Source organism: Lissotriton helveticus, chromosome 6, assembly GCF_964261635.1.
Source record: "Lissotriton helveticus chromosome 6, aLisHel1.1, whole genome shotgun sequence".
In the NCBI taxonomy this organism is placed as follows: domain Eukaryota; kingdom Metazoa; phylum Chordata; class Amphibia; order Caudata; family Salamandridae; genus Lissotriton; species Lissotriton helveticus.
The window spans coordinates 1,058,321,651-1,058,344,009 of record NC_136067.1 but is presented as its reverse complement, the minus strand read 5'-3'; positions in this window follow the sequence as shown (position 1 = coordinate 1,058,344,009).

The following is a 22,359-nucleotide window of genomic DNA, read 5'->3' as shown; positions in this document are numbered from 1 at the left end:
TCTGAGATAGGCCTAACTGCTTGTGCTACGTTACCACAGGGTTGGGCAGGGGTTATCGAAAGGGGTGACCCTCTTGCCCTGACTTAGGGAGAAGGGTCCCTATTTGGACAGTGGCGCCAGCCAGTGCCAAGTAGAGACCCCCATTTCTAACAACACCCAAGAAAATAATTCTGGTTAACTAAGTAGAATCTCAAGTATTTAGCAAGCAACATAGGGCAAAGACTCCAAACGTTCCCTGGGAGATTTATCCCCTAAATATAAATACCTTTATTCTAATTTTGACACATTATTTCAGGATACCAATTTTACTCAACTAACAGAGAATGAGGGGTGCCAAGAAATGCAGGTAGTGACTTTGGTAGAAGTATGTGTCAGCAATTTCAGATTTCCAAAGATAATGCTGATGGGCTTGATATGATACCTGGGGAACTATACCAAGCACAGCCACAGAATCATGTGCTGGAGCTTTTGAGGGAGTCTTGAAAGGCACCAATCCACACTCCTATGGGGACATAGTCAGTTGTATCAAGGTCTCAGAATTTGCAGATGGAGTTATGATTTGGACAGCAGACCCTGTACTCTCCCTCCACAACATTGAGCATCAGGATTTGCTGTTGCGTACCATTCCTGGTACAAGTTGAACAAAGTCAGAGAAGGAAAAGTAGATTTCCATGTTAACAGAAAAAGCAGTAATTTGTCAGAAACATAGGCTGACATTTGACCTTTGTCTTTGAAGAACAGCAAATTTGTTTACTATATAAAATATAAAGGTATCTTTATTTATTGCTCTTTTTCAACCCCCCAGAAATCAGCTGGTGACCCACCAGTAGGTCACAAAACCCCTCCAGTTTATTAAATTCTGTTTTAGATCATCCTACAATTCAAAGCGTTTTGCAAAGAACAGGAATTGGTTAGAACTGGTTCAAACTCATCTACTCACCGTTGTACAGTACATGCCTTGAGAGGAGAAGAACATTTGTTCAGGCCCTACTAATTTTCGTAACTTTTGCATTTTCTGCTAGATTATCTTTAGGACAAAGAATATGCTCCCAGTAATGGTCTGCTGTAGTGCAAGCTACAGGCCACTTGGAGCCAGCTTCACATGGTGCCTGATGGGAGCATGATCTTGGGGGCATAAAAGAAAGTAGTCTACAGAAGAGAAGTCCTGTTAAATCGACAAAGGGAGAGTTGAAAATTACTTCTAGACCAATTGCCCTGATTGTTCTGATTCCACAGAAGCTATTACCAAGAGGACAGGTTTTGTTGGACCCACAATATATTGTGTTAGTTTTGCTATGTTTGCTTACAATTAGGTTGTTGATATCTGTTAGTTAATGAGAGGAGTCCAAAACTAGACTGACATTTCTGCTCAACTTCCTTTTAAGATCACCCGCTTGGACCTGGCCAGGGCGTTGGCTTGAGACGACATGCTTGTATGTTACTCCATCCTTGCTGCTACCACAGCATTGATTACAGCCCCACCCACTGAGATTCTAAGCGAGGGGGCACCCCGAGCCCACAGGTAGCCTGAACCAGGAGCAATGGCGATCCGTGGAGTGACAGCTGAGCTGGCGATCCGGACACCCACAAGGAGGCCGCGTATGACGGAGCGTGACTGGCACAGTAAGCAGAACACTGAGGCCAGTGGTGCTTTGGTGACCTGCTGCTCCCTGCCTCCATGCCCAAGGATCTGAGACGAAGGGCTGGCGAGTTTGGTACACGGCCTGGCAATGCCTCAGAGGTCAGTGCAGTTGGGGACCGACACTGGGGCCCGGTAGTGCTGTTAAGGAGGTCCTTCCCTGATATGGGTCTGCAAGTCTCTGCCAACCCCCACAGGACACGTGACAAGAACTCCCTGCACCTTTGTGATGGCCTGGGGCCCTTACTGAACATTGAAGCCTCCTCCAACTGGTGTCGCACCTAGTTGCCCCTCATCTGGCTATTGGTGTCTAGACCCCCAACTAGGCGCCGGTGAAGGCGAATGACATTGCCTCAGAGCTGATCATGGGTGGGGCCCCTGGGGATCCAGAACAGAGCTTCTCGTGGCTCCTAAGGCCACAGCGCCTGAGGGAAAGGGTCTCTGCTATGGGGAAGCCGGAACTACTATTTAGGCAATGTGTGGGCATGGAGGAGGGGTTGCTAGGCCAGAGCCCTCGCTGAGGGGGGGCCGAACATACCCACCTGGCCCCAGTGGAATAAAGGGGCATATTCTGTGGCCCTCTTTCTGGAATTGGTGGTCATGGCCCCCTGGGGCTCCTATTGGGGCCTGTGCTCGGCTGCTCCTGGCACAGATTGCCAGCGGCCCCCACTGGATCTGGTGTGATGGCATCTACAGACTTGTTGTAGACGGGTGTAAGGCCATCTAATGTCAAGGGGGCACACCTGAAGACTTCTGGCTCAGGGTGCTGGCGGCAATACCGTCCTGTATATTGAATCCAACGCTCCACGGACCCTCATGTTGAACTCAACAGTATGGCCTCCACTAAGTTCAAAATGGACTGCACACTATGAGATAGGTTTGTCAAGGCTCCTGGGGAGAACTTCAGTGAGAGGTCAGCGGCAGGGGAATTGGGATCCAGGGTGGAATTGAAGCCTCTAAAAGCGTAGTTACCACTGCATTCTTGGAGTTCCTATGTGCTTCCCTTAGCGAGGATCTCCAAATGGTAAATAAGGATCTCTCCTCGGACCTGAAGGAGGTACGCAGGGATTTGGACAAGGTGGGAAAGCGGATTGCTGTCCCGAGAATGGTTCCATAATGAGAGAAGAAGAATTTGGGAGCTTACAACAGGAAGTAATCTGCCTCCAGAAACAGAAGATTGACCTACAAGTGCATGCAGAAGACCTTGAAAACAGCTCCAGGAGGAACAATATATGCATACGTTGGTACCGACTGCTTCATAGGGATGTATGACGTTACAACGCATACATTCACAATGCATACCATTACAACAAAACTTTCACAACGCAGGATCCATTACAATGCATGCCATTACAACGCATGCCATTACAATGCAGCTGCTATTACAACGCATGCCATTACAACGTATGTATAGGTAAGTATATTTTTTTAATTAATGGGAATGTAAAAGTAGTGTAAGTGTTGGATAGTGTAGGGGTTAACATTAATATTCTAACTCCAGGGGGTTGTAATAGTAGGGTAAGTGTTGGATAGTGTTGGGGTTAAAATTACTATTCTAACTCCAGGGGGGCGTAATAGTAGGGTAAGTGTTGGATGGTGTAGGGGTTAAAATGTAATTCAATACTTACCCATACTTACGTTGTAATGGCATGCGTTGTAATGCAGCTGTGCTGTAATAGCATGCGTTGTAATGACATGCGTTGTAATGGATCCTGCGTTGTAAAAGTTATGTTGTAATGGTAGTGCGTTGTTTTAGTTGTGTTGTAATGGCTGTTTCCCCTTCAGAGGGGTCCCATCTAAACAAATACATATAAGCACTGTTTCACTTGGTTTTGGGCACCCCGGTAGAAGAGAAGATAAAATGTGACAGGTTTCATCGAGTTGCACTACCGAGAATGACGAAGCAACCACCAACGGACATCTTAGTATGTGTCCACAATTTTCAAACTAAGCAGACCATCCGATGCAAAGTGTGCAATGTCCAACAGCTTCAGTGGTCCCTGGCTTCTCTTCGAGGCCTGCTCATCGATTTCCATTGTTGGACTTGCCCCGGTGGGTGGCCCAATCATAGCAATTATTACCCACGTAGTCTCTATGGAGCTTAAACTGCTAAGCCTGAGCGTAAGAGATTTAAACAATCCCACTAAACGATCAGCCGTCCTCTCACTCCTCGAACACATAGGTAATACTAGGTGATACCATCACTTCACGCTGGCAGCAAAGTGACAGGTCTGGCCTCAAACTGCTGGTCCTAAAGGTGACAGGTCTGGCCTAAAAAATGACAGGTCTGGCCACAAACTGCTGGCTGCAATCACTCTTGTCTAAAAAAAGGGTGACATGTGGGGCTAGTCCCAAAAGTGACATGTCTGGATGCAAAACAGGGGAAGGTGTGTATGTATGTGTTTAAAAGTGTGTAGAAAAGAGCGCAGAAAAGTGTGTGCCTGTAAGAGGGAAATGTCTGGGCCTTTTTAAAACTGGGGCTGCAGACAGCTGGTGGTTGAACAGCTGAGGAGCAGTCCTGAGTCCCCAGCCCAGGGCATGGGAGGTGTTTTTTTCTGAAAAAGTGACTTTCTTTAGAAGCAGCTGATCGCAAAAGGGAAGCTTTAAAATGTAGAGGTGGAAACCCTTAGCATGCTTTAAAAGCACAACTGGGGCCAGTTTCCCAGGAAGGCTCTGGCATGTAGGTGTCAAAGTGGTAAAGGGTAACAGGCGTGAGCTGGGGGAGGACGAGTGAATAAAAAAACAGCCCACGGCCCTCACAAACCTTCCTTTGGCAATTCTCAAAAATAGGCTAATACAATCCCAGTTGTAAAATAACAAACCACAGCCACCCAGGGGCTTTGATATGTGAAAAAAGACAGGTGTCATGTAGAACCAAAGCTTCCCATGAGAACCTGAAACAGGGCGACAACTGGTAGGCTGTAATTCACACATCCCAAAGCTCCTGGCCGCAAAAGTGACATGCCTGGCCTCAAAATTAACAGGCCTGGTCACAAAAGTGACATGTATGGCCGGTCCCAAAAGTGACAGGTCTGGCAGGAAAAACTCTGGCCGTAAAAATGACAGGTGCTGGGGCTTGGGATTAGAGATAGAGCCTGTTCCATGGATCCAGCCTTTCCAGGAGAAGGACCAAACAGCTTTAACAACTGGAGCCCATTATAAAAGTGTCAAGAAGGTGTAGAGAGTTTTGCGATTGCCACCCAAACACCGGTGACTAACCCTACGCTTCCCAAGATAGGCAGTGAGTTTGATTAACAGATGTCAAAATAATAAAGTGTTGTACTGTTTATACTGTACAAGGATAGAAAATGTTCCCAACCAAAGACCACCATGACATTGTTCTAAACCCACCCCAAGCCATAAAGGGTGGGGGATCTTCTAATTAGCATGCATTGACAAGTATAAAAAGGCCCCTTTAGGATTCCTGCACAAACACCCATTCAAAAACCCTTGGGAAGCGACTTGCGTGGATTGTTTTGCTGCACAGTGCCACCCCAGGAACTTAAGGCAAGAATGGACCAGAACCACTTATCCCAGATTGGCGCAGCCTGCTACACTGTAATGGAGGTAAATATGGGATGGCGCAATGCTGTATGCTTACGAGGTTATTTAAAGTATTAGGGGTGTACATTCAGGGTTAACAAAGCTGTCGTTTTATCAATGCTAAATAGTACTGTGTAGGATGGTATGTACGCTGTTCTAATTAATCTTTAAGGCATTGTGATATGCTGCTTAATGTGAATAATGGTGTCATTGAAGTTGTTTTTAAAAGGCCCAATTTGCAATGTAGATGTATTTAAAAAGGTGTAAAGGGTTGTTACGTCTGTGACACAGATGGTGGGTGTAGTGTAAGAGTGAGCGAGTACCCTATATAATACACAATGCATACATGTCAAAAATAAATAATCCAGTTCTGTACTCACCAAGCCGTTGTTATGGGCGCGTCAGAAGCAGTGGTATGTTGTCCTTGTAGGAGATCCTGCAGGGTGTTCCTCCAGTATGTATGGCCAGGATGTAGTGTGTCCAGGGTTGTCTGGGTCTGTATGGGGCTTGCAACCCCTTTATTTATAAATAAAAATGGCACCAGAGCCCTCTGGGCCCCTGGAGGGCTCCGGAGGTCCTGTTGCCTTTGTGGGGCATGAGCTCCTGTTTAAAAAAATTAAGCCCCCTGAGCCCGCTTGCGTCTGGTGCTGCTCGGGGTTGCTGGGGAGGGCTCCGGAGGTCGTGTTCGCTTTGTGGGGCATGAGGCCCCGTTTAAAAAAAAATAAGCCCCCGAGCCGGCTTGCGGCTGGCGCTGCTCGGAGTTGCTGGGAGGGCTCCGGACGTTGTGTTGCCTTTGTGGGGCATGAGGACCATTTTTAAAATAAAATAAGCCCCCCGAGCCCGCTTGCGGCTGGCGCTGCTCGGGGTTGCTGGGGAGGGCTCCGGAGGTCGTGTTGCCTTTGTGGGACATGAGGCCCCGTTTAAAAAAAATATAAGCCCCCCGAGCCCGCTTGCGGCTGGCGCTGCTCGGGGGTGTTGGGGAGGGCTCCATAGGTCGTGGTGGCGGTGTGTGCTGCTGCTCTGGGGGCTGAGCTCTGTGGCCTTTCATAGCCGCCCACGTGGATCCAGCGTATACAGGCGTCATGGCGGTCAGCAGCTTCTCCTCTGGGGCTGCTGCGCAAGGGCCCGCCCCTTCAGTGATGTCACAGGGGCCATCACTGTAGGGGTCGGGTCCTTGCGCAGCAGCCGCTAGGAGTGGAAGCTCCCGGTGACGTTTACAGCCCCAGGGGTGTTGCCAATATTTTTTTTTTTAAAAAGCCCCGATAGCGCAGACTATACCCGAAGGTGTCAGAGCGCTTCACAATAGGAACAGTAAGGATACATGAGGAGAAGATTACAAGTGAACAAAGTACAACAGTAAACATGAAGTTACATGCGGCAAAAGTGACAAATGCGAGCAAACAAAATACAAGAGGCAGAAAACGGTACATTTATAGAAGGAAAAAGTAACATCTGTGTCAGTTACAAAGGTATACAAAGTACAAGTAGCGGTATAACGCTGCAATAAATGGTAGACACTCAAACACAAGAACAATCGTTATGTAGGCAATGGTGGCACTTGAGCAAGTATCTAAAGCAAACAAAATGTAAGAGGTCGCAAACATTGTGTTACAAGAGATAAGTGACATGTGTTTGTTACAAAAGAGTTCCAAACACAGGTGTGCAGTGGTTACAGGCCAGGAGGGCAGTGTACATTAAGTGATTTACCCAGAATCACAGGATATGGAGCAGGGTTTTTTCTATTGATTTTTAAAATGTGTGCTAAGGCTATCCCCACTGACATAGCTATTAAAGTACATGCTTCTGCGCTGCACAGGCACCCCTCTGTGAATATATGTTTTAGCGCACCACAGGCAATGCTTTTTGAAAATGTGTATTGTTGCACCCTCCTAACAACCTTTTAAATGCATACCTGAATTGTTTGAAATTGTAATACATTGTTTAAGAAAGGCATTTTTAAAACAGTTGTTTGTATTTAATGCAGATGCAAGACCCTGCAGAAACAGACGTTATTTATGTACCCCAGGCGTTGGACACCCCTGAAATAACTATCAACGCCAGAGAATTGACAGCCCCTCAGACAGGTATATGTATTTAGAGTTGTGTAGTTCTACGTAGTTTTGTACACCAATTTCTCAGAAGTTCTGTTTTTCTAATGGGGTTCTCATGTATGTATGATTTTACAGCTTATGATCCCGACCTACAACAAGTTTTTGAAGATCTTGCGGTGTACCTTGATGCTTAAGGAGCTATGAACAATGTGCAAAACACTACCGTTCTTACATGTCAATAAAAAGGGCGCTGGTATTTAAACTGTCTAAGACGCTGGGAGTTGGGGTAGTCCAAAGTCCTGACAAGGATCTATAGGGGGACTCCTCAGAAAGAAGGCTAAGGCGGGTATTATTTTTTCTTTATATGGTCCCTGTGTTATGCACGGATGTCGCCGAGGTGCAAGAGGCTGCACAATGTCCAAAAGAAAGACCTTTGAAGAGGAAAGCTTAACATGTAAAGAGGGACCTGCGCCAAAGAAAGGAGTTGAGAAAAGTACTTCTAAAGAGGGCAATGCTTCAAAGAAAGGAGCTGCAAAAAGACCTCTATCAGGTGTGTTTTTTACAAAAGGTTTTGAGAAGTACTAACAGTGTTATGGACTCTCAAGCAGAAGGGTCCAACGGCTTGTAGCAACGTCTATATAAAGGTGGCTGTGTAGAAATTAGGATGGTGGGGATTTCACATGATGTTTTGTGTTTTCTCTAATATATATATTTTTCTGTTTATATTCTAGAAGCGTCTCAGAAACATGATGGAGAGAGGTCTGCGCAGCCCTTAAGGGACATAACAAAAACCGCCCAGAACAACAGATCCGACACAAAATGCGTGAGTAGGTGTGTATGCCAGGAGAAACTCTCTACGTACTACACCCCATCCAAAATGATGAACAATCCTATAGAACAATCTACTTTGCACAGGGGTGGGGGTCAGCACTGGAGGAGTGTTTACAAACCCAGATAACAGATAACATAGTGCAGGGTCTGTGTAAAAACGGTACATCTGGCCTGAGCCCTCTCCTGGCATCAAAAGGGAAATGTGTCTCAAGCATGGCAGCCCTTAGGAAGAAACATCGGGACTCAGAGAACCTTCCCTACCCTTTAAAACGTGAGAAGCCAAACAAGGTATTCACAGAGCCCCAAACCGAACCCTTAAACCTCAAGTAGGAGCAGGTGCTCCCAGAGGTTCATGCAAGGCCCTTAAACCCTGAGAAGAAGAAGAAACTGAGGACCCCTGAGCCACAATCTAACCCCTTAGACCTATCCGTAAAAAGGGATGCTAAGCCCATGAATGAGGCCTATACACCCCTGATCTCAAAGGAAGCAGTAGTTGTACCGCAGGTTGCAGAAGAGATGGCGCCACCACAACCCTCTAAAACAACGCGCCTCTCAAGAAAATATCTTAAGATGAAGCCAGGGGTCCTGAAGCTACAGAAAGCAGCGCCCCTGAACAACCCTATTACACAGCAGGATCCACCCTATACCCTGAAACCCCAGACAGTTCCAAATAATTGAACGGTTCGTGTAGAGGTGCACGCCCCGGATCAGACCCCAAAGCAGACTATAAGCGCTCAGGACCTGCATAGGGTCTCAAAATGTGATAATACTCAGCCCTTAGGAGGTCCTTATATCAGGAGCAACGACGTTCTCAATGCGTCGGGGCGCATGGTAGACAGCGTAGGTAGAACCACAGAAGCAGTGCACAGGGGGGGCTTCGAACACAGGGGGGTTACAGAGCCCTGGTAGCCAGTCATCACGCCATAACACTGACATTTCCGCTAGGACCCCTGATTACTACGACAGCCCCTCACAATCCCCATACCCTATGTCCCCTATTACCCCACCGAGAGTATACAACCCTACCAGCCCCGCGGCCAGCGTAAGCCTCACATAGCCCCCCCCCATAATATACGGGGATAACAATACAGCCTTAGACCCCTGGGCATATCCTTTTATTACACGCGCATTTTGCACTGATCCGCTCCTGGACGCACCAGGGCATTCGCAATGGGTCCCTGTTTCTAAGATACTACAGGAACAGGCGTTACGGAATGGGATTACGGTTGTTAGAGGGAGAGAGGGTCCTGAGGAGGCACACCCCTTTATAAGGCCGCGCAAGGTGCTCTCCCCAAATCAGGAGCAAGGCGATTCTGTAAACACACAAGCGGTATTGGGGACTAATGTAAAAGAGATGCAGATGGCGGTCAGAAAACTAAAATGCCAGGCGAAAGCCGCAAACTTAAAATTGGGGCTGGAGATTACCAGTAACATATTCAAGAGGGCGGGACAACAGAAGGTAGTGCAAATGGTTGATATGTGTAAAAAGGTGATCATCCAGACGTGTCAGGCAGCTATAGCAGACATATGTGGTATACAGGCGTGACTATTGCAGCGCCAACCCCTAAAGAGCCCCAATTGCCGGTAGTGCTCATAAGAGGCCCACAAAATCAAAATATAGCCGCAAGGTCCAAAGGTTGCTGACATAGTCCTCACGCTTCTTACAGTGGCTCAAACAGCATCTACCTGTTTCCCTAGAACCCCTCTAACAGGACAACCCAGTTTCCCTAGAACCCTTCAAACAAGGTACCCTAGTATTACAACCAACGCTTGAAACACATAAATCAACACCACACACCTGCCAATACATAGGTGCAGGAGCTAACATCCTGAGGGTCGGCCATTTGAAGGGTCAGGGGGTAGAGCGTTAAAACTCCAGCACACGGAACACTCAGAAGAGCCTATGGGTGAATCTGTAGCAGAGGCCTCCACGAACAAGGCGTACACCGACACAAACCCACCGGTTCACATAGGCTTGGGGTTGGTGCCTAGAAAAGCATGGGCCTGTAAAAAACAAAAGTGGGCTAATAGTGCAAAGCAACTCCGGCTTTTAATACGCAAGCTGAAGAAGGCTAGAATATGCCATACCCGCAGGCTTACAAGACCCTTAGAGACAGGCCCCGACCAGAACCCACTAAATGACACACCAAAGAACAATGTAACTTCTATTACTCCTGATGATGAGGGTTCAGAGCCCTTGTTTTTAGAGAGTGTTAGAAGTTACAGTCGCAATGAAGAGAGGTTTAACGACGTAGAATACTATGAGGAGTTTAGATTTGTTAACCTACACCCAATAACATCCTCCGATCATGGGGTTGTAGCTATACATCAGGCTGTGCAGGAGCTCATAGAAAGGTTGTTACACGATGTGGGTCCTAATGACTTTTTCCAACTCCACTTTCAGGGGCAGGGTTTTGACAGTCCGTTGTTCACCAGGCGAAAGGCCCGCGGTGTGTTTGACGCTGTGCAATTTTTAGAAAATCTCTCCAGGCTTTTACAGAGTAAGGCTGAACTACTCGCCTATGGCACTTTGAGAGTCATAGCCCTCATTGTACGGGGGCGTGAGGGGGGTGTTTCCAGACCTTTAAGAGCATACTATACAGTCAGAAAATTGGTAAGAAACAGCGGTGGCTGCTCAACTTTAACAGCGGTGCAGCCAATACATGTCTGGCAACCAGCATTGTTGGGTTGTTGATGGATCGCAAGACCCCTGACGCTGTCATCATGTCGAGAGCAGCTGAAGCTCACAAGGTTCTTGAAATACCTCCGGACCGCATGGTCGGCTTTGGTGACATAGGTCTTTTTGAGAACTATTTCGCCGTGACGGTGAAAGTTCTTCATCACAACGGCTCTTGGCAGTACTTTACAACCGGGGAACGTGTGAGAAACAAGACCGTATATGTCCTTCACAACGAAAATCATTTTTCCGGAATCTTGAACCTTAAAGGTTTTCTGGGGGTCAAGTATGTGGGCGCCCACTGCGATCACATATACAACAATAGAACATATCACCAGTGTGAAATGCATTGTAAGATGTGTCAGAGCGATGGGTGCATAGAAGACGCTACCCTGAAGGTGAGGTGCGGCACGTGTAGGATGTTTTGTCGCTCGCAAGACTGCTTGAGCATACACAAAACAACTTTTATCTGCATCCATAAAATGGATTGCCGCGAGTGTGGGCGGTATGTGGCAGCGGATCAGAAGTACAAAGGCATGAAATGCCCCGGTTGCCATGTGTCTTTCACGGCCGGCACCAACCATCAATGTTATATGGTTAAAGGTAGACCCCAGACCAAGACCGAAGACTATATAGTGTTTGATATAGAGTGCACGCAAGAGACGGGGGTACACCAACCTAACTATATTTACGCACACCATCTAACTTCCGACGACAGCTCGGAGTTTGAAGGTCGAAATTGCATTGGTGATTTCCTCAGCACTTTCATTCAAACCGAATTCAAAGGGTATACCATGCTCGCCCATAACTCGAAAGCCTACGACTCCTTCTTTATTCTGCAAAACATGATTCGCGAAAAGATACAAGTGGAACTCATAACCCAGGGTTCTAAACTGATGCTGTTAATGGTATGCCCTTTACAAATAAGGTTCATAGACACCCTGAATTTCCTACCCATGAAATTGAGCAAGCTGCCAAAGGCCTTTGGTTTCCCAGGGTGTAAAGGTTATTTTCCACACTTTTTTAACACATGGGCTAACCAGAATTATGTGGGGCCCATGCTGCCTCCTGACAGCTACGGGGTTGAATACATGATGCCTGATGAGAAAGTGAGCTTTCTACAATGGTACTCTGAAAACCGTGAAAAGGAGTTTCATTTTCAAACAAAGTTGAAAGCTTATTGTCAGGCTGATGTAATGATCCTGCGGCAAGCTTGTAACCTCTTCAGAGATGTTGTGGTGTCTATGACTAAAAAAGTCAACGTCTTGAAACCTAAGACACGGACTGAGAAAGTCAGGGCCTTGAAATCCAAGATCCGAACTAAAAAAGGCCGGGCCTTGAAAGCCAAAACCCCTGAAATGCTAGACCTGTTTCAAAACATCACTCTGGCCTCCATGTGTATGTCCCTCTACAGGAACATGTTTTTGAGGCCGGAAACTAGCTCTAGTACCACCAGACCTCCATAACGGTAAACAGAAATGTTATTCAACCCCCTCTATCCAATGGCTCATGTAACTCTCTGAGAAGGAAGACATAAAGATTCAGCATGCCTTACAGGGTGGTGAATACCGCCTGGGCCCCTATTACCTGGACGGGTACGCTGTAATTAAGGGAGTACCGGCAGCCTTTGAATTCAACGGCTGCTTTTACCACGGCTGCCCCAAGTGTTACAAACCCCACGAGTATAACAAACTGATGGGTGCCCCATTTGAACACTTATATAGACGTACTCTGACAAAAGCCCAGCATGTTGAAAAGCGGGGCTTTGCTATGCAGGTTCTTTGGGAGCACAAGTGGCTAGACATGTTAAAAATTGGCACTGGCCTCTGCTCTTTTCTTCAGACTCGTGATTTACACAGACCTCTGGAGCCACGCGATGCCTTATTTGGGGGCCGTACAAATGCCATAAAACTGTACAAGGCCGCTGGTGTGGGTGAGAAAATACACTACGATGATTTCACCAGTCTGTACCCTTTTGTGAACAAAATGAAGTTGTACCCCTTGGGTCACCCCACCATCATCTATAGATATTTTAAGCCCCTATCCGAATACTTTGGGCTGGTCAAATGTGAAATCTATCCTCCTAAGCAGCTTTACTTTCCGGTGTTACCATTCAGAGTCGATGGTAAGCTGATGTTCCCCCTCTGTCGAACATGTGCAATGTTTAAAGAGGTTGAAGGTTGTAGACACACCGAAGAACAAAGGATGCTCACAGGGACCTGATGTAGCATTGAGGTAAAAGCTGCCTTAGAGAAAGGGTACAGGCTTGGTCGAGTACACGAAGTGTGGCATTTTAAGAGCACTACAACACAACTCTTTGCCCCCTACATTAATTTGTTTCTCAGAGACAAACTGGAGGCCTCCGGGTATCCAGAATGGTGTACTAGTCAGGATACAAAACAGAAATACATCGCTGACTACTACGCTCACGATGGTATCCGTTTACGCCCCCATCTGATAGAGGTCAATCCTGCACGCCGCCAGTTAGCCAAACTCTGTCTCAACTCCTTATGGGGAAAATTCGCACAGCGTATGAACCTGTCAAACACTACCTCAATAACAGATCCTGATGAACTGTTCAAGTACCTGTTTGCCCCTTGCTACAAGGTGTCCAGCTGTGAGTTTATCGACAGCGATACCGCTGCTTTGGGTTGGAAATACACCCAAGAGTACCCCACAACAAGTAACAACATAAACATTTTCATAGCCTGCTTCACGACAGCCCACGCTTGTCTAGAGCTTTACGGGGTTATGGATAAGCTCCAGGATCACTGCTTGTATCATGATACCGTGATTTTTCTGAGCAAACAGGGGGATGAAGACCCTCCTCTAGGGGACTATCTGGGTAATCTGACCATCGATCTAGAAAAGGATGAATGTATATTAGAATACACGTCCTCAGGACCTAAGACATACAGTTACCGCACAAACAAGAACAAAGTGTGTATGAAAGTCAAAGGGATAACATTAAATGTCAGCAACACCCTAAAAATCGATTTTGACAGTCTGAAGAATCTGGTGCATGAATACGTTACAGCAGACGATTCTAAGAATGCTAAAACCATAGTTGTGAACCAGCACTGCATAGTCAGATCTATAAAGAAGTGGGAAATTACAACCCAGTCCCTACATAAAACATTGCGAGTTTTTTTTGATAAAATGGTCCTGACTGCTGACTATAAAACACTGCCTTATGGTTATTAGGCCCATTAGAAAGACAGGCGCCATATCATGGACACCAGGTTACAGCATCCGTTCTCCTGCGCGCTAGCAGGGCCCTCAACCTGCAGTAAAAGCTACTTTATAAAAAAGCTCTTAGAAAATGGCGGCTCCGTTTTATCCCAAACCCCTAACAACATTGTGTGGCTTTATTCATACTGGCAAAAGCCAAACTATGATGCAGTGAGACCAATTCAATGAAAATTACTCAGACAAGTTTGTAAATTACCTATCTGGACCCATTTCTTATTCTGGAATAAATTCTTCCGTTTTTGATGTGTCAGTTACCAACCATTACCTCAATAACCAATTGTATTCACCGGATACGTCTCCATTTTCTTTTCAAATGTTTCATATATTCATTTTTTACTTCACTTCTTTTCTACAGTATACACATATATACATCAATATTTACAAACATATACACTCAACATATACAAATATTTAAGAAACACTGGAAATAATAGGTTATACATGCATTCATTATTTCTTGTAGCCCCTACTGTTTGACTGGATGCTCTATCCTCTATTGTCAAAAGAGCATTCCTAATTAATCAGGTACACCTTATCACCGCAGTATTCAAGAGATCCTTGATTTGAATCCACTGCTGATTGTTATGGCGGAATTTTCGGTATTAGATAACCATGGATATATTTTGTGTATACAGGTCCGACATTAGTAGTGTATTTAGTAAATGACACGTGGATATGTTGGTTGTAAATAGTGCTTTTTGATATTTTAGGTACTTCATATTTTTATGTCTATATGGAAGCCCTAGTCCTGATGCGGCCCGCACGTTGTTGGGCTGAAACGCGTCGACATTTTGGATATGGATGCCTAATGAATTAAAATTCATTTACAATAACAATCAGCAGTGGATAAATAATAAGGATCAAATCAAGGATCTCTTGAATACTGCGGTGATAAGGTGTACCCGATCAATTAGGAATGCTCTTCTGACAATAGAGGATAGAGCATCCAGTCAAACAGTAGGGGCTACAAGAAATAATGAATGAATGTATAACCTATTATTTCCAGTGTTTGTAAATATTTGTATATGTTGAGTGTATATGTTTGTAAATATTGATGTATATATGTGTATACTGTAGAAAAGAAGTGAAGTAAAAAATGAATATATGAAACATTTGAAAACAGAATAAAGTATAGAAAATGGAGACATATCCGGTGAATACAATTGGTTATTGAGGTAATGGTTGGTAACTGACACATCAAAAACGGAAGGATTTATTCCAGTTTAAGAAATGAGTCCAGCTAGGTAATTTTCACACTTGTCTGAGTAATTTTCATTGAATTGGTCCCACAGCATCATAGTTTGGCTTTTGCATGTTTTTCCCAGATGCTTTTTGGGTTAGATAGGGAATCCCCTTTTTGGTTTATTCATGCTGGCAGCCTCTTTATACATACTTGGCCCGGAGGTTCCCCCATATCAAATTTATAGAGGGTATATCAGATAACCTCAACGATGATGAGATCCTGCCCGACCCTTGTAAATATTATAATTGTCAATGACCTTATGCGTGAAGGTGGTGATCATCCGGAGTTAGAGAGAGCTTTTACTCAATATTCACATCATCGCAATCAACATTGTGCAGAACTTGTTTTACAAGGGAAAAAACAGTCGGTCTATAGCTCTCAACGCTTCATACCTTGTTTTATTATTTTTTTTAAACGTGACAAACAGCAAATAGCCGTCATAGCTAAACATATGTACCCCGGAAACACCCACTTCTTCATGGAGGCCTTTAACGACGCTACAGCAAAACCCCACGGCTACCTGTTGGTAGACTTTAAAAATGAAACTCTAGAAGACTATAGGCTGAGGGTTGATATTTTTCCCCCAGAGCTACCGGTAGTTTACACCCCAATGCCCAAGACCCGGACCTATAAAAAGCCGCAATGATGTCTTTTAGAGCCATTTACACACTCACCCTTATAATGCGCAGTGTTGACCATGTCTGCCCCCCTACGCCGCAATTTAGCTCTCCTGAAAATGCTTGTTACAGCCAGCCCCCTACACAGAAAGGCCATCCTGTGCGCCGCTTCTGATGATTTAGTGTCTGCCATTTCAGAAATAGCCCTAAACACCCTAAAAGGCAACGTCCCTATATCAAAGTGTCAGTTACAGGTGCTGAAGAAGAAGCTCAGTAATAAAAGGGCCTCACTCATCACCAAGAAGTAACTGGTGAAACAGTCTGGGGGCTTTATAGGTAACTTGCTGGGTATAGCTATACCTGTAATTACAAGCCTACTCTCGGGCCAGTGATGGATCATGCCACAAAAATGTATCAGGTTCCTAGGCAGCAAATGGAGCATATGGGATTTTCCTCGGACAACGCCTAGGATATCCGTAGAAATGAGACTCTACGCCTGGATACTGAAATTAAAGACATTTTGAGCAGGACTGATCTAAACCCCTACAACAAGGCTTACCTTTACACCAGCACTCTCAAAGAATTCTTACATTACTACACACAGTGGAATACCAAGAAAAACAAGCTGACTCTATATACCGCAGACTCTGAACAACCAGCAGCTCCTGCCAACGCCCCTCAGCCCCTACAACCGCCTCCCGATCTTGCACTATCCTCAGATACCTTTGTTGTTGATCTCTTAAAAAATATTAGCCAAAGGCACAGAGGGGCTGCGCAGATGATAATGAGTAAACTCGCAGCTTCTAAAGACCTAACCTCTTGGAAAGAACGAGGCGAATTTCTCTACAAGGGACAACCAGTTGCAGGGTCGCACATGTACGATCTAGTCAAAGGTCTCACGCACCCCAAAATCCTAACGCCTCAAAATGCACCGTGAGGTTGGGATCAGTTTCTGCGAGCCGCTACTGAACTCAATATACCCTCCACGCTTTTTAGTAATAATGAACACCGTTGACTGCTAGAAAATTTGAAGGCCCCCCTACTACCATCGCCTACAGGTTCTGACGTTCGAAGGCTATCCCCTACTTGGTCTACCCCTGCAGCTGCGGTGCCACCTCGAAAAAAGACATTGACCAAATCCCTCACGTGGATTACCCCTTGATGTTTCTACAGACTTTTTGAATAATTGTGTGTATTAGGTGTATAAACGTGTCTGGTTTTTTTCTTCATAGGTTTCTTCAACAAAGTTTGTCAAACTAATGACCAACCTACCTACCTGTTTGTAATAAACACATGTTATAACTTTTCAATCCATCTCAGTCGTCTTTTAAAACATATGGCACATCCCAATGACAGCCCCACCATAACCCGCTATCCCAGGTTACCGCCCAACAGTCTTATCCGACTGCATCACGTACCATATTTTTCTCCTCTTACAAATGACGTTCATCTTCTTTATTTACAATCGGTAACACCACCGGTCCCCAAGTACTGACTTCGCCACAAACAGCCCTGATGAGTCACAGGCATTGCCCTGTTTGATGAAACACGTGTCGGCTGGCGTTTGTATATCTGAAAAAGAACTACATAAAGCACCAATTCCTGGCTTTACCAAACTACCGGTGTCATTTGCGTTTGTCCTCAAATACTGTATTACCAGAATTGTATATTATACGTGTGCACAGTACCTGTTCTAATATTCCCTGCATGTGATGGCCATGGAATCCTGGACCCTTAGCTTGTTATACTCCACCACAGCTTCAGCTTTTTTCACAAACTTGAATATAGGCTGTGTATAGATACTGTGCTCAGGGAACTCTGCTGTACTCTCAAACACTGTAACACTGTCACTAGCTATAAGCACGGCAGCCCAATGTGTCCCACCCTTGTCATGAGGGTCTGTGTTAAAGACTAGGGTGCGCGATCTTTCTGAACCTATTTCGGTTGGTAACTCATCGCTAGGGAAAACCCCATAAAAGTATTTCCTAGTGTATTTATGTCGGCTTAAGAAGTCACGTATCTGCACAGTATCCATTTCACAAATGTTTTAAAGATAGTCAAACAAAATCTGTCTTGCGTGGTTGATCTGAATGATGCTGTCGAATACCGAGAATACGACCATGTTCACATTCGCCCTCAGCGGCTCTGCTAAACGTATTTCAGCTTTAGATTCCCGTTTTTTACCAGGTTGTAGTGATCGCCATCTTCCATGTCGGGTGTTAGGTCGAATGCGAAAAGCGTGTATCCGCTCCCATAGCCTTCTCTTGACACAGCCACACCACAGTCCCTTTGATGCCTTCTGGTTATCGAAACCAGCCCTTGAAATTCCCTGATGTAATTGGCGGTTGTAAAACTGGGTGTGTAGGGTTTTGCAGAAATCACATTGCCCTCATGAACCAACGCCGCGTAGTTGATACTGTAGTCTTTAAAATTGAAGGGGTTTGAGGCATAGGTGCCGCTAAAAGCTGTATTGTCCACGAAACCAATGATGATGAGTTTGGGTAGTTGTCCCAGAAATAAATTCTGCTGTTGTGTTAAGCGAGTACCTGCAGGGATGCTGATACCTTCAGAGATACTCTTTCCACAGCGTACTTGGCATTGGATATTTGTAAAGCTTCGGCGTGCGCTAACCTGACGCTCAGGGACACTTTCACTCTCTTTACAAACAGGCTTGCGGACAGAATGTTCAGCTTGTACTGTTCCGCATCCCCGTTGATGAGGTAGAATGAGTCCTTGTTGCGATTGAGCTTGATCTTAAGATCAATTCCATTGCTGAGCAGTTTATCTTGGAAGAAGAGGTCTGAATGTATGCGACCCAGGAGGTCAAAGTTGCGACTGGCTGCTGCCTGCCCCACCCTTTTCATAAAACCCTTATTGGCGCCATCCCGAGCTGTGATTTCAAACTGACCGTATGTATCCCTTTGAAAGAGACCCGCTGAAAGTTGTGTGTCAAGGGCGTCGCTACTGTAATTTAGAATGCTCTCGATGTAGGCTCTGTAGGCGTACATGTTATCGTTCTGGGTGATGAGTCGATCGCCCAAGGTGATGTCCACTTGATTAAACATGGTCGCTAGAGGGTAAGCGATCGTTGCCACTTTAGCGTCGTCTTCCATGTCGGCCCCATCCGCTTTTATGATTTTACGCATAAGATGCAGCAGCGTGTTGTTGAGATCCAAATACGTATCCGTGGACCCTGACACAAAAAACTCTATAGGGGCCAATGATGTCAATGCTGCTAAAGGTGATATTCTCCATGAAGAAGATGTTTTCGATGCTTGTCTGCGTGGCTTTTAGAGTAAACAAGTCTAACTCTGATTTGGCGCACTCTCCAGATCCACAATGTACGAACGCCATGGGGTTGTTTATGAGGCTTTAAAAAGTATTTACTTTAGAGCTGCTTTGCAGCTCTCTTCCATCTTGGAGCTCTTCTTTTCTGAGTGCGTTTTGAAGAGCTCCTCAGTTTTTTATAGGGGACCGGCGGTCCCCTGCGTCTGGAAACACGATGTTTCCTTTTGACACTCGCGTGTGGCTTATACACCAAACAAGCTCCTTCTTGCGGCTGTTTGTTCATGCGCTCTGCAACCGCCGATGTAACAGACCCCACCACATCCTGGGCAATGCTCGTAGCCGCCGCCTTAACATGAGGTTTTGCAATTTCATAGCCTCTTCTCAGAAAAGGCATAGCTCTTCTAAACAGACTCCTGAAGAATCCTCCTAATCCAGCCCCGTACATAACAGGTGAACATTTAAAGTACGGTGGGCCTCCATAACTGGCTTGACTTCTGTAATAGTCCCTCTACATAGAAGGATCCCCCTATGTTTTCATAACCACCATTATGGCTGCTGAATATCCCCTGTCGTGTCTGGGCCTTAAATGAAGCTTAACAATAACTTTCCCGTATTTAAAGGCAACTGGCTCAGACTGATCATCGTAGACCATAATTGAAATAGTGTCAAAAAGTTTTTTAGAAACTGCGACGTAGTCAGGTTTGTTAAATTGTATGTTGACCATAGTATTAATATCACCCTGTACATGTACCCATCTTGACAGCGGCGAGTAACTATCCCCGATCCTCTGAGCCTCTACAATATCACTATACACATAGAGCGTGTAGAACCCACCATTAATATCGGGGCACGTGTGATCTTGTTCCACCGGACTTTTCACATGTTGTACTGTACCTAAAACCCTTCTTAATTTACCGGAACAGTTAAACAGGGTGTTGCGATTTATGGCTTTAAGAAACACCTTCCTTCTAATGTTATCTAGCACCAGATGAATATTCGAATGTGGTTCTATGCCAGCTATGGATTTGTTGATGGCATTGACAACGCTTGAAACGTTTGGGTAGTATCCGTAAGGGAAGGCTCCGTGTATGCCCATGGGGTCCTGTTCACGCTTGATGTGAAACTTGGTTTCGGCAGCTGTAAATGTATTCCATGTTCTAGGGTATTGGATTTCTGTTAGGGCAACCTCCCAATCCCCTTTCAGGTCTACAGGCTTAGCCAATTTGATGGTGTAATTAGTAATCTGATTGTTGGGAAACATGTCCTTAGAAGCGTTAGATGGTAAGGTTATATAAAAGGGCGTTGTCTCCATCGTATCAGCTGTTTTTAGCTCACACACCATTCAGGGAGCTGGCCAACACCCAACTGTTAAATTTCTCTGCCCATCCCCACCATTTGACATATGCCTGGCTCTTAGCCTCGCTACCTTTCTTTTTCGGAACCTTTTCAACCCTATACACACGGTTCGGATCAGAGGGCACCTTTTGTAACTCTTCCTTGTAAAAAACCCCAGACACCATTTCCCCATCGTAGTCCTTTAACCTGTAAATATACAACCCTTCCTTAAACTCCACACTTTTCACTATAAATATTTCATTGCTAAAAGTCTGTTGGTAACCCTTTATGAAGACTCCTTTCAATTTTGAAATCCTTACGTGATCACCTTTTTTGAAAACAGGCTTCTTCACCTTTGTACCGGAATTACAACCATACATATTTCTCCAAACAGTTAACGAATTACTAGGTGTTAACTCTTCGGGTGCCATTTTGATGGTCCTATGATAACTGGCGTTATATATAGATAAAAAAGCCTGTAGAACATCAGCGTATCTGTAGGTGCTGTGTGCCGTAAAATACCTCCACATCTTAGACTTTAAAGTTCTGTTAAACCGTTCTACAACCACTGCTTTTACCTCCGCGTGTGTTACAAAATGTTGAACATTGTGCTGCTTTAATCATTTCTGAAATGACTTGTTTAAGAATTTTTTTTGAGGAATACGCCCCTTATCGAAGATGGCTATAAAAGCGGTGGTGACGCTAGCCCCACTTTTATCACGCAGCGCCTCTGCGTAGGCGTACTTGGACAACACATCTATGACTGTTAATACATAACAGGCGTCGCCGTTATGTTTTGCTACATCTTGAAGGCTGATTATGTCCGCTTGCCACTGATAATCAATACGCTCATTAACGATTGTAGGACGCCTCTTAAAACGTCTTCCGGCAGGTTTATGGAGTGAATACGCATCCTCTCCTGATAACCACGTCTTCACACCTTCTCTGCTTACCGACTCCTTTTCATCCACAGCCCTTCTATATAGAGCGGCAACGCTTCCAAAGCTGCCAACGCTGCTTGTATCATAATAACGTTTTCTTAACAGGTCCCCCGACATGTTATCAGTCGTTACAGCCCAGGAAATGAAAGACGCTTGTTTTGTGTAAGAACATTTTATTAAAAATAAACAATATTAGCAAATTATTGACAAAGGGGTTTCATATCTTTTCACAGTATGTATAGTAAGTACGGCTTAACACATAGACGTCTTTTGGGTGTAACATCCTACTACTTTACTTTAAATACATGCTAGCACGTAACAATACATCAGAACTTATTTATTATAAAATAACCTTTGTGGTGCCAGGGACACTATTTTTCTGTTTTTTGGATACACATTACACATGCGCCTTTCTATGAGTCTTTCTACAATCTTTGTGTCACAGCACGCACAGGTGCTTGGCATACTTCTTAGTTTTGCGCAGGGGTCGCTGGCATAGCAAATCTCCTTGAGTGTCGCCACCAAGATCTTCAGCATGTTCGGGTGGACATACTTTTTTTCAACGCTCATTCCGTGCACCACCCTTAGCAGCTTATAAATCTTGTACGGGTCTAGCAAACTACATATGTACCGGATTATTCTTTCTTTGTATGATTCGGCTAGACACTTGTGCGCCCCCTGTCGAGGGTCCCTAATACGGTGGCCGAATTACACGCTGTAATAGTCCTGTTTGACAAATGTGCGTAGAACCACAGCTGTGAAACCTTTAACACCCAATATGACGTCTCTGGTGACCCTCTGTGTTTCCTTTTCAAAGTCATCGCTCTTAGAGACATCTTCACAATCCATAGGAACATCTACACTCAGCTTTGTGGAACTTCCAGTCTGGTTTGCACAGCATATACACGACAGATTCAAGCTGCGCCCTTTTGCAGTCTGCCC